The following is a 10300-nucleotide window of genomic DNA, read 5'->3' on the forward strand; positions in this document are numbered from 1 at the left end:
GAGAATCTCTTGCCCATGTGGTCAGGAGATGTGTACAAGAATGTTCAGAGCAGCTTTGTACATAATAGCAAAACAACTAGAAACAATTTATCTGCTCACCAAATAATGGAAATGGGGGAAAGTTGTCAGATTCTGGATTTATCTGGAAGGTAGAGTTGGGTTGGATGTGGGGAATGAGAGAGTGAGGAGTCGAAGATGATGCCAAGGTTTGTGGCTCGAGCCACTAGAAGGGGGGGGTGGGCATCAACTGTGGTGGGGACAGGTGCAGGAGCAATGGGTTTGGAAGGGCATAGAAGTATGGTTTGGGACACAGCATATGACACCTAATAGATGTACATGTGGAGATGGTGAATAGGTAGTAGGATATAGAAATCTGGAATTCAGGGAAAAGGCCTGAGTTGGAGATGTAAATTTAGAAGGCACCAGCTTCCAGATGGTACTTAAAGCTACAAGATGGATTGAACTCACCTTGCAAGTGAGTATAATAAAGCAGAGTTCCAAGGACTGAGTTCTGGTCCCCTCCAAAGTTAAGAGGTTGTAGTGAGTTGAATTATGTCCCCCCAAAACTCATTGCAGCTTGAATTGTGTCCCCCAAGTTTTATGTATTAGAAAGTTGGCCCCCACTGTGACTGTTAAGAGGGTGGGGAATCCTATTATGGTAATTGAAAGGTGGAGCCTTGAAGAGGTGTCTGTATTGTAGGACCGTGCAGTAGTGAATGGATTAAAAATGGTGGTCAGGGGCGTGGCTCTGAGGGCTTTAAAAGAAGAGGAGAGTCTGTCTTTCTCTCTCTGCTTCCACCATCTTGCAATATAAGACCTGTGGGTCACTGTCGCCGCCACCAGATGGACTTTGGACTTCCCAGCCTCAGAAACTGTAAGCAATAAATTTCATTTTTCTTTATAAATACCCAGTTCTAAGTATTTTGTTATAAGCAACCTAAACAGACTAATACAGAGATTAAAAAAAAAAAAAAGTTGAGGTGGCTGGGAGGCGGGTGATGAGAAGAGGCCAAAGGAGACTAAAAAGGAGCCATCAGTGGGGTAGGAGGGAAACCAGGAGAGTGAGACGTCCTGGAAGACAAGAGAAAAGTGTTTCCAGAAAGGAGGTGGTGATCTCCTGTGTTACAGGCTGCTGACCTGTCCAGTAAAATGCGAACTGAAAACTGACCGTTGGATTTAGCAACATAGAAGGTATCGGTGTAACCTTGACAAGAGCCATTTCTGTGCAACGGTGGGAGCAAAAGAGAGAAGGGAGCGTAGATAATTTTTGCAAGGATTGTTCTTGTAAAGGAAGCAGGGAAATAAATGGGGAGTAGCTGGAGGAAAGATGGGGTCAACAGAGTTGGCTTTGTATGGTGGGAAGACTTACAGCAGAGGGGGTAATTGATGACCCCGGAGAAAGAGGATGTTCCTGAGTAGGTGGCAGGTGATGGGTTCTAGGACACATCTGAGCCAGGACGGGTCACACTTGAGTATCAGGACAGAGGGCAGAATGCGTAGATAATGATGCTGGCCAGCGCCTAGACGCTTATATGCATCACATTTTATATAACATGGGATAAATATGAGTATGTGCTATATATATATCAAATAATAAAGAGAATTTTTAAATGTTGATATTGCTGGGTCAAAGGGAGTCCTCATCGTCATTGTGTTGCACGTTTCTAGATCACCACCCCAGGAGGTCTCGCTGAACCATGCTCCAACTCCAAGGGCCCCTGGGGCCTGATGGTGCCCATTTTCCTGCGCCCCAGGTAACCCAGGGCTTTGCAAATCTATTTTAACTTTTACATACCTGTGGGGGATGGGGGGAAAGGAAGGGGAGCAGCGACTTCATTTGCATTTCTTTTGTACGTGAATAGCCGACTCAAATCTACCCTGAGTGTCTGCTTCCTCCCTTGCCGGCCGTTTTACTATTGGCTTGCTTTAAAAGGAGCCCTTTTTTATTTTAGGAAGATTATGCCCTTCACTGTCTTACGCAGTGCAAAGAACTCTTCCCCGTTTGTCATTTGTTTGATGACAGTTATGGTACGTTTTGCCATACAGAAGTTTTTAATTTCTCTGTTTTTTCTTTTATGGTTTCTGGTTTTCATGACATACTTAGAAAGGCCGTCTCCACCCCAGGATTCCTTCTAGTACTTTTATGGTTTCATTTTTTTTACATTAAATTTCAGAGCCATCTGGAGTTTATTTTGGTGTAGACTGCGAGGTAGGAAATCCAGCTTATTTTTCCAAGTGGCCAGTTGTTCCAACATCATCTCTTAAATGATACACTTTTAATCCACTGATTTGAAATGCCACCTTGATCACACACTGCATTTGAAATGAACTGGTATCCCTTCCTTTATTAATTTGGCATATGTTTCCTTTGTGCCTGCTCAGCATGAGGTGTGTTTCCTACATCCAGGGGAAGGAAGGGTAGAGGAAGGAGGTGGAAGAGACACTCAGCTAGGTCTTGGTAGTTAGGAATGACTTTGCTAGATGCAGTGACCTCAACCTCACACTGAGACCTGAATGTGCTAGGAGTTAACCAAGGCAGGGGGACCTTGGTCAACACTAAGGTCTGGAGACGGAATGAGGCTTATGTGGGGATCAGCAGGAAGTCCAGTATGGCTTCAGTATGACAGGAGCTTGGAGCTTGAAGAGGCTGGAGCCACAGCTGGCACTGGAGGGGAGAAGGGAGAAGTCTCAGGTGGTGCCCCTGTTGCCAGCTTGGACAGTGGGAAATGGAGTCACCTGATCACCCAGACAGAGAGCATACGGGGGAGATGGCTCTGGCTGCTTTGCAGAGAGCAGATGCAGTGGGGCAAGAGTGGAAGCCAGGAGACCAGGTGAGTGAGGCAAGAGCGTGGACTAGGACAGCGGTGGCAGTGGAAGTGATCAGGCAGGCTCTGGGTGTGTTTGGGAGGTGGGGCTGCAATCAGGACTTAGTTCTTGATTGCATGTGAGGGATGAGGGAAAGAAAGAAAATCCAGCTAAACATCTAGGCCTTAGGCCTGCACAGCTGGGAGGTGCCAATGATGATGAGCAAGACCAAGGGAAGAGAGGTTTAGAGGGCAAAGGATAGGGGAACAAGAGGTTTGTTTTGAACATGTTTAGTTTTGAGTTGCCTCTTAGACATACATGTGGTGATTTCGAGTAATAATAGTAGCAAGAGCAAACATTCATTGAGCACCGCCGTGTAACAACCTCTGTTCTAAGCACTTTATATGTGCTGTCCCTTATAACCTTCACAACAACCTGCAAAGGTAGATGCTGGTGCTCTCCCCTGTAGTGTACAGGTGAGAAATTGGCACCCAGGGAGGGCAAGTACTTGTCCAAGGTCACGTAGCAATTAACTGGCACAGCTGGGATTTGTATTCAGACAGTCTGGTTCCAGAGTCTGTGTTCCTAACTTTTGTACTTCCAGATAAGTGAGGCATCGGGGAAGCCAAGAGAAGTAAGTTTTTCCAGAAGGAGGGAGAGCGATCAACCGCGGCTAAGAGGTGAGTGAGGCACAGATATAAACACTGGGTTTGGCAGCATGGAGATCATTGGTAACGAGTGATTTGAAGGGAGTGGTAGGGGTGAAATCCCAATGGGAATGGGTTTATCAGAGAATGGGGGGAGAAGTCAAGACAGTGAGTCTAGACAACTCTTTCTTTTAAGGAGTTTTGCTCAGTAGACAAATGGACAGTAACTGGAGGTGGGAGTAGGTCAAGATTTTTTTCTTAAATGTCAATGGGAATGCTGCAAGTGAAAGAGACAAGAGAAAGGGATAATTACAAAGACAAGTCCTTGTGAGGGGGAGAAGGGGTGAAGTCCAGGAACTTATACCAGCACCATTCTGCACAGTTGTATGACCTTTGCCAGCATGGTTTGTCACCTTGGGGCAGGCATGAGAAAGCAGATTTGTCCACATTTGATGCTGTATCAGGAGGAGGTGACAGGAAGATTAGGATGTTGACAAGACAGTAGTTGAAGTGACAGACCATTGACTCTGAGCTGGATCGGGAGGGAAATGAGAAGAGGAAGGGCTAATGGATGGAAAGAAAGTGGAGGAGCCAGTGGGAGGTCCTCAAGAGCTTGGAGGACAGTTGTTGCAGAAATCGTTGAACAAGCCCTCTGGAAAGAGAGGAGGTCTGGGTGAGACAATGAAAGGCCTGCATTAGAGATTCTGGAAGCGGCGACAGCATGCAGCCTGCACCTGGGGGAAGAGGTGGCTGTGGTGGAGTTGACAGGGTCTTGAAGACATCAAGGTTGAAAAACTGGGAGGCCTGGAGATTAGGGATCCTGAAGTCACACCCTCACTGTACCATCTCATTGCTGTCGCCCATCCTGGTCACTTTCCCACATCCAGCACAAAGGGTGGGTGGTATAGCCAGTTGGCCTGAGCCTCAAAGGAGGAGAGGTTTTCATCCAAAGACAGACTAGTCTCTGCAGAGGTAGATGGGATGTGGGAGGAGGAAGAGCCTCACTCGGTGGAGGGAGCCTGGCTTCAGTGGAGGAGGAAGTGGAGGTGGGAGAAGTGGACGCACAGGGCGGCGCTGTTCCTGGAGCTTCCTGCCGTGTTGGCTGTGTCCTCAAACTGTGCTGTCTGACACGGTAGCCACTGGCCACACGGGGCTGTTGAGCACTTGAGATGTGGCCAGTGTGCCTGAGGAATTTCGAGTATTATTTCATTGTAATTCCTTTAAATTTAAATAGCTACATGTGGCAAGTGGCACCTGTAGTAACCAGTGGAGTTCTAGAGAATTGTGCAGCTTACGAATTAAGGAGCTGCAGTCCCCAAGGCTCCAGATGGGACAGGTGGGGGAGGAAGAGGGGCGAGGAGCAGATGGCAGGATGCCATGAAGCCTAAAGCCATTTGTGGAAGTTCCTGATCCCCAAGTACGGGTTACTGGGACAAAACGCAGTGAACAGGTGCCAGGCGTGTCCCCCAGCCGGCTGGTTCAATCTTTGTGCTGAGAGCCAGCCCCTCCCCCTGTGCTGGGGTTTCCACCAAAGGGGCTTTGGCCAGCAGCAGCTTGGGCAAAAGGAGGAGGAAAGCAGCAGGTCTGACTTTGAAAGGTCAGGGACCAGGGTCCTGCTCAGATGAAAAGAGGGTAGCCTCTCAATGGCTCTCCTCTCTGGTCTCTCAGAGGCTGTTCCCTTTGAGGAAATCCAGGCAGCTGAGCACCCAGGGAGGTTTCTGGAAAAGACTTAAGAAGCATACAGCCCACAAGAGGTGAGTCACAGCAACCTGCCCTTTCCTGTGTGAAGAGGACGCAGATTTACATTGGAGTTTCAGGGATCTGCTGCATGTCCCCGCTGCCAGGTGGGCCTTTCCCAAGTGCAAGGGCAATGCTCAACCAAAAGTAACAAATCTGCGACTCTTGGAGCTGGACAGACCCTCAGGTTGCTGTGGCCTTGGTTCCCTCAGGCAGTCGTTTAGCCGGGCCACTGAGTCAGAGCTTCTTTCCCCACGGGTCAGATCTAGCTGCTCAGAAGTCAGTGTTCCTGTGCGGCCTGCATCTCCCTGCCAGGTCTCCCAGCCCAGGGCCCAGTCAGGTCTCGGGGCGCCTCAGATCCCACCATCAACTCTGGTTTTCCCGTTTCCTGAGCAGGCGGCAGCTCCCACACCTTTCCTCTTCCAGCCCGCACTCACAATGCCCAGTGGGCATCAGTCCTGCGAGGGTGTCCTGGGAGCCTGGGCTGCCTCTCAGACAGCAGCAGGGCCTCTGGGGGGCGGCATTGGACCTGGCTTGGGGAGGAGCTCCCAGCTGAGGCCAGACAGCCTCCAGATTCCCCAGGCTGAGGCCAGGCCCAGGCCCTCGGCGCGGCCTCTCGCCGGCAGCAGCTGAGCTGAGCTGGGGGCTGAGGGGGCGCTGGGCAGTGAGCCCACTGTCTCCTCCTCATGACTTCCCTTCCTCCTCATCCCAGGAGCCTCCTTGCCGGCCAACTGTACTAAAACTCCGGAAAACCATGGCGGGGAGGTTTTCCAATTAGAACATTCTTTTTCCGATCTGCGGATGATTCCTAAAGCAGCAAAAAACCATTCTTCAGGGCATGCGGGGATGATCTGCCAGCGCGGCCTTGGCTTCCCTCATGCACTCGTGCTCTGGAGGCCTGACCTGGGGCTGCTTCAAGCCAGAGACTGAAGGCAGAGTCTGTGTTCCGGGGCATCAGGTCACACACACCACACTGATGGCAGAGTATTTTCAGGGCAGATTCAAAGGAGAGTGGGGAGTCAAGGCTGCAGGGGTGGGAGGTGTTAGAACGTGTCCCCTCTAAGGAGGTGCAAGATCTCCCCTGTCTCCCCACTTTAGATGGGGCCACTGCCCACAGAGCAAACGATTCCCTGGGCATGGATGCTGCCCCTTGCAGTGGAACTGGTCTGCTTCCCCCACCAGACTGGGAGCTGCTCCAGGCTGGGGCTGGGTCTGGCTGGTTTCCGGGCAAGGTGAGGATGGTAGCACAGTGGGGGCATTTGGCAGATGACAGTGTGAGTACAGGCTGAGGGTGCGGCGTGGGCCCCAAAGGCAAGAACTGGTGGGCGGGGGACCACCCCATAGGCTGAAGGGTTGGATCAGCTCTGAGCAGAGCAGCTGGTTACAAACACAGCAGCCTGGCCTCACAAGTTCGGAGCTCTAGAGGACCCATCTTAGGTGTAGCCACACCTGGGGACCCCAGCCCTCAGGGGACCCATGCCGCTTGGAGTCAGCAGAGTCACCCAGCAAGTGGAAACTGGTTGAGGAGGTGGCAGGGCGGGACCCTGGAAGGACGGAGAGAAGGAGGGGATCAGGGTGCAAGCAGGAGCCTGGCCCTCCCCACACATGACCCTGAGCTCTCCAGCTTCTATCCGCTGGGTGGGGGCTCCATCCGGAGCAACCAGAGGCCCAGATTTTAGGCCCACCTTTAGCTGTGTGATCCTAGCTGGATTCCATCCGTCTCCAGGCCTCTTATTTCCCCATTTGTACAACAGCAGGGTTCTGGTTGGTGGTTTGTCTCCAGTCCCCTCTGGTGAGGGAACACCGCCTGGCTCTGCTTTGGGGCCTGACAGCTTTCAGGGCCCCGCCCATCTTCCCCCTCCCTAGCGTGGGAACTCTCTAGGCCTCCCCGGAGCTTAGGACACTGCTGGCCAGTTCTTGCCAACCAGTACCCCGTCCTCTTGCTCATCTGCTTGCTTCAGTCTGGTCTCCCATAGAATCTGTCTCCATGGCCTGCCCATGAGCTGTCCTCTCCCCACCCCCAGCACAAGGGCCAGCACCTGCCACTCCCTGCCTCTACCTTCCAGGTCTTTTGCCCGATCCTCAAGCCCACCCTGCCTAGGGCCAGCACCTGCGCCCTCAGAGCAGTGCCTTGCTGAGGGCCCGCTTGTCGGTGGAGGCAGACTGCCCTGCCTCACGGAGGTCACACTGCTGCTCAAGCCAGGGGGCTTCAGGAGAACTCTGCCAGAGCCAGGGGCACTGGCTAGTCTTGGAGCTGGAGATAGGGGCTGAGGTACAAGAGGAGGTGAGAGTTGGGAGGGACAGGGCCCTGCTCAGGCTAGGCAGGGGTAAAGCCCAGTGTGGGAGGCAGCCAGCAGCCACCAGAGCCTTGGCCTAGAACTTCAGGGGGTCCAAGGGAAGGTCCCTGAAGGAGACAGCGTCACCATTGAGAGTAAGTGGGAGGTCACCTGTTGTTCCCAGGGAGGAAATGTCATTCCAAACAACAGGAGATTCTTGTGCAGGGTCTCAGTGGTACTAGAGCACCTGGTATATTCGGGCCCATGTCATTTGGGTATGCCTGGTGTCTGAGGAGGCTGAAGAAGCTGGCAGGGGCCTGGAAGCCTGTCTGAGATGACTGGTGGTGGCCCTGGCAGTGGGTGGGGGTGGAAAGCATTGTTGGAAGATTCTGTTGGGGCAGTGAACAGGTGGGCAGGGCAGGGCAGGGCAGGGCAGGGCAGTTACCATTCGAGTCAAACCCGTTTGCAGGCAAGATCAGCTGCAGGGCCTGGCGGCCTGGCAGGGAGGGAGGAGTTGAGGAAATGTTGGTCTCTTTGGCTGGAGCGGTCGTGACGGATCTGGCCTGGGCAGGGACTGAGTCACCTGGGACACGGGAAGAGCTCGAGGCCCGGGGTAGCCCAGCCTGGGGCAGCCCTCGCTGGCTGGCTGTGCCCTTGGACACCACTCTGACTTAGGGCCCTGGAGCGAAGTTGCCCTTCCCCACTGGCAGCCTTGGGACAGAAAAGCCATCCTCTTCCTCACTCCTACACCTGATCCATCACTATGTCCTTTACATTCTACGTTTTCCGGCTAGGAGCTCTTGAAGGGGACAGGGACCCATAGCGGGGGTGTGATATACCTTAGGTCACATAGTGAGTATGCTTAGGAGCTAGGAGGCCAAGCCAAATCCACGAGCGCAAGTAGCCATAGTGGGGGAGGAGAGGTGCTAGATGCCGGCCTCCGGGCTGCAGAAGACAGTACTGGAAGCAGGAAAACACCTGTTGACAAGACACAGAGATGAACTGAAGGGAGTTTATGTAACCCTCCCCTCCCCCCCAAGGGTCACCTCCTCCCTGTCTGATGAATCCCAAGAAGAAAAGGATGAGGACAACTTCCAGAGTCTCCATCACCCCTGCATCCCTTCCTTCTGCAAATTCCTCAGCTTCCCTGTGCTGGTCTTCGTGACCCAGCGATGAGTCGAGCAGGGCCCTGCCCTCCCAGATCTCACGATCCAGAACAATAATGGGTGATGACCACTGTGCCACATTGACGTTGTCTGAGGGAACTAGGGGAGTGCACAGAAGGAAGCGATCACCATGACTGGGTGGTCGGCAGGGGAGGATTTACGGACACTTGAGCAAAGTCTTGAAGGATGACTAAGCGTTCACTAGGCAGAGGCAGGGAAAAGGGCGTTCTAGGGAGTATGAGTACCAGGAGCAAACGCCCCAAGGTGAGAGGACATGTGATGTATTCAGGGGACAGAAGGGGGCCAGTGTGACTGGAATGTCATGAACAGAGGGGGAGAGTGGCTGGACCTGCAGAGAGAGGCTGGCCATAGCCGACTCCTTGGGCCATCTTTTATCCTGAGGAGCAATGGGAAGCCATTGAAGGGCTGTAGGCAGGGGGACAACTTCACCATCTTCGCGTGGATAAACTATTAAAGTGACCTCTGGGTGGAAACTGAGTGGGAAAGAAGGCAAGACCAGAGACAGGGAAACAGCGGGGTGCTGGTCCTGCGGGACCAGGCTAGTGGGGCGGTCCTGACTACGGTGGTGGCAGTGGGCATGGAGAGAGGCGGATGGATTTGAGGGCCATTGGGCACAGACTTGGCAGGCAACGTCAATCTGGCACAGTGGTCGTCACCCGCTATTGTTCCAGATCGCCAGCTCTGGGAGGGCAGGGCCCTGCTTGACTCATTCCTGGGTCCATCCTTTTGATCTTGTCATCCTGCTAGGCCAACTCCTGGCCAATTGTGCCATTTATTGGGCTGGCTTGACCATCCCCTCACCTGGGAGCGTCTCTGGCCTCACAGGTGGGGTGAGGGGCTTCTTCTTCATGCTGCCTCCGTCCTAGCCCCCAGCCCACTGCCTTGCACATAGTAAGTACCCAATGAGCATGAATGAAGGGCGCCAAAACCCAGTAAGCTTGAATGACCGACACGTATCAAACGGCCTTGGCTCTGCAGGACTGGAGTGTCTCCCTGGCCACACTGTGAGGTGGCCCCGTTTGCCGTGCCTTGGGAGGCCCAGGTCCCCCGACATGGCCTTGCAGGGTGAGAGTTGTCCCGGTGGGGCTCGGTCACTCTCTTCTCCTCTCCTCCGTCCGTGCCTCCGGGACTTCCTGCATGATCTCAGCCGCTGCCACCCCCGCCCGCCTTCCCGCCCCCGTCTGGGACCTCCATCTGTAAAATGGATCTAGGAGCAGCCGTTCTCGGCAGAAGGAAGCCGACCGCATCTGTGGAAGTCATTGGCCGCGAGCTAGGGCCAGACCGCGCCGGGCGCGGGCAGGGGCGCATCTGGGCCGCGGAGGCGCTTCACGTGGCACAGGCCTCCCGGGGCGGGGGCCGCGACGCCGGAGGAACTGGCCTGGAAGTGTGCCCCCGCGGCACGGCCTTCTGGAGCTCGCCCTGGGCTCGGCGAGGGGAGCCCCGCGGGGCGGGGCCGAGGAGGGGAGGGCGGGCAGAGGACCCTGGCGGGAGAATGTGCGGAATGTGCCAGGCGCATCTACCTACCCCAGGAGAGGGCAGAGGAAGGGGCCGGCCGAGGGGAGGGGCGAGGGGCGAGGCTCCGGGCGGCCGGAGAAAACCTGTTTGTTCTCCTGCGGGCGGAGCCCAGTCCGCGCCTCCTCGCCTCCCC

This window comes from Galeopterus variegatus, unplaced genomic scaffold (genome assembly GCF_000696425.1).
Source record: "Galeopterus variegatus unplaced genomic scaffold, G_variegatus-3.0.2 Scaffold4033, whole genome shotgun sequence".
Lineage (NCBI taxonomy): Eukaryota > Metazoa > Chordata > Mammalia > Dermoptera > Cynocephalidae > Galeopterus > Galeopterus variegatus.